Below are 3,474 nucleotides of genomic sequence, written 5' to 3'. Positions count from 1 at the left end.
ACCATATATTAAATAACTACTTGACTTTTAGAACCAAACATCAATGCTGCATATCCTGTCTAATACCTTGCAGAAATTTAAAAATGGGGATTTTTTCCTATCTCTTTGTTAAAATTATGTTTATGTTTTATAAAGAATATTGTTGGGAATCTTCCCCTCTGGTTTCAGGGGCTGTGTAGCCTCCCCGACAGGTGAGAGGGTCCCAAGGCTGGAAATAATCAAGGAGTCCAGGGGAAAATAGGCCACTGAGGAGATGAAACCTGTCACATCACTGTGCTTGGCCCTGTGATGGTTGGTGGTCGATGGCGGATAAATTCTCTCACGAGAAGAGACTACCTAAGACAGACATTGGCTGGTATGGGCAGCAGGACATGGACTTGAGGAGACACAGAGAAAGGGCAAAAAGGCCCGCACCCCTCGGCCCGGCTAGGACATGGCTAGAGTCCTCATTCTCTCTGAAAGAAGTCTCCTTGTCTCTTGGTGGCTCTGCCTGGCCCTCCTGGCTCAGGCTTAAAACAATTCTAAAGGCAGGTGCAGCCCTAAACTGGATCAGCAGGTTCCCAGGGAAAATCAGGCCTAGAAGTAAGTTCCTCTAAGCTGGCTTTGTTCTTCCCTCAAAAGTGATGATAATCAGCTCCTCCTGGGAAGGAGGTTTACATTATTCATAGAGCCTGGCCTGAGGCAGATCTCTTGTGTTCCTCAATTGTTATCTAAGATCTCTGTTTGTTTTCTGTAAACATAGCCTTTTGACAGTGATCCCTACCCCTGTGCTTATGGTTCTCTATAAAAGCCTTTGGAGAGGGAGGTTTGGAGCCTTCTCCCATAGAGGGAAGAGCCATGTCCTTTCTCCTGGCAAACAGAGAAGTGTTTGTGATGACCCGTGTTTATTCCTCCCATCTGTGACAACCCCAGGATGAGCTCTGTGGGATTCAGAGCACTGCTCCGTCCTCAGCTGGCTCTGGACAGTGACCCTCAGATCCAGGAGCCCTGTGTCCCACTGCGGTGTTCCCTGCAATGCATAACTCCCCATGACAGATTATAATATTTTTTATATTTTATAATGCTTATACTACATCCAATAAATCAACAAAAATTAATACTAAACATTGGTCAATATCAAATATCACTATATTTATTCTTAATAAAAGTAATTAAAAGTTGAAAGAAATAACGGGCTCAAACACACAAAAGACAAACTTATGTAAAAATGACAATGTATCAGACAATAGAAAATTTAGAGAACTAAAAGTTTGCTGCAAGACTGCCCTTAGTATCTTCTGTGTTTGAAAGCAGAATAATAACGTTAAGGTGTTCTTGAGTTATGTTTATTTAATCTGTGCTATCAACTAAGCCCTGATTGGGGTACCAGACTATAATCACTTGCTTCTGATGACTAACACTTGATAAAACTGATTAAATCCTGATATCTGGAATCATGCAAACCTGCCTGCATTTTTGTTTTATTAATTCTTATTGCCACTAAAGCAATTACTAAGCATTTAAGATTTCTAGGACAAAAGAAGTCTGGTATAAGTCCATTTTAGTAATTAAAACAAACAATGTTATTATCAGTTAAATGAAAATTTGTATATGCCACCAGACATTTGTACAGCATATAATAACTCTAAACAACATTGAAAGAAATATTATTGCTTATCTGATCTAAGTTAAATGCAATATTAAATCCAGAGATTATGAAAAGAAGCCTGTAGAACACTCTGTAGGTGGCATGACCATGTTAATGAAAGTTTTAAAGACATGTCAACAGCACTAAACAACATTTTAGCATGCTCATGTGTTTCCTGCTTTGCCTCATATTTCAAACATATTAGTAAAATAGTTACTGCAAAAGTATTTTGTAATTTATAAATGAATTACTTATATTTTGTCATACATTTATTAATTTTTATCTAGTAAAAGACTAAATTATGTAAAACATTCATGCCTAAATGATCTCTTTCTGATAGGGCAACAAGCATCACCCTAATCAGGGAAAATCCTGGTTTTCATGCAGTGCTAATATTCTGCTACAAAGTAAAATTTTACAAAACAGTGGGTATTTCAAAATCATTGTGTTATGCTTTGTATTTTATACAGACAGATCATTTTTTATTGCAAAGGTCAATTATACTTTGCTAAAATTTCAAATATTTTGTTACATAATAATTTTTAGTTTATTTTAATTATATCATCAAGGAAAACACTGTAAATATCCTTCCCCATAAAGTACAACAAAGAAAAAGCTATAGGTATCATTTCAGGTAATATTGAGAAATTTGCATTTTTCTTCGTAAGATTGAGAACAAGGTGAAAATTCTCACTTACTATTTAGAATCAACATTGAACTTGAGATATCAGCCATTAAAATAAAGCAAGAAAAAGAAATAAAAGTAAAAATATACATTAATGCTCTCCAGGCCCATCCATGTTGTCACAAGGATAAATTTTTATTTTTATTATTTTTTACTGTGAGTAGTATTCTATAGTGTAATTGTCTCATATTTGTTTTATTCATTCATCTACTGATGGACATTTCAGGGGCTTCCATATCTTGGTGATTGTAAATAACACTACAATGAATAAAATATTCTTTCCAATTGGTCTTTTGCGTTTCTTCAGATAAATTCTCAGAAGTGAAATTGCAGGGTTATAAGGCAGTTCCATTTTTAATTTTCTGAGTTATCTTCATACTGCTTTCCACAGAGGCTGTACCAATCTGCATTCCCATCAACAGTGCAAAAGTATTCCCCTTTCTCTACATCCTTGCCAGCACTTGTTTGTTGATTTATTGATGATAGCCATTCTGACTGGTGTGAGATGATAGTGATATCTCGTGGTTTTAATTTGCATTTCTCTAATGCTTATTGTTAGTGATGTTGAGTATCTTTTCATATGCATAGTGATCATCTGTATGTCCTCTTTGGAGAAGTGCCTACTTTGGACTTTTCCCAACTTTTTAAATTGGATTGTTTGGTTGTTTTTGGTGTTGGGGTTTGTAAGTTCTTTATAAATTTTTGATATTAAACCCCTATCATATTTATTGGTGAATACGTTCTCCTATTCCATGGGTTGTATTTTTTTGATGCTTTCCTTTGTTGTGCAAAAACATTTTAGAAACCAGAGAAAGACAAATACTATACGATTTCACTCATGTGAAATTTAATGAACTAATTGAACTAAAAAACAAAAGTGAGACAGGCTCATAGATAGAGAACAGACTGACAGCTCTTGTGGGGATGATTGGGGGTGGAAGGATTGAGCAAAAAGAAATAAGAACTCATGGACATGGACAACATTTTGGTAATCGTGGAAGGGGAAGAGGGAGTTGTAAGGGGAATAAATGGTAATGGATAAAAATACAACAAAAAGTTTAAAAAATAATATAGCTCAAAAAGGAAGAAGTAGCCCTGGCTGGTGTGTCTCAGTGGATTGAATGCTGGCCTGCAAATCAAAGGGTCACTGGTTCAATTCCCA

This window comes from Pteronotus mesoamericanus, unplaced genomic scaffold (assembly GCF_021234165.1).
Source record: "Pteronotus mesoamericanus isolate MK-2021 breed Mesoamerican mustached bat unplaced genomic scaffold, CSHL_Meso_final contig_116, whole genome shotgun sequence".
Taxonomy (NCBI): domain Eukaryota; kingdom Metazoa; phylum Chordata; class Mammalia; order Chiroptera; family Mormoopidae; genus Pteronotus; species Pteronotus mesoamericanus.
This window is presented reverse-complemented; position numbering follows the sequence as displayed.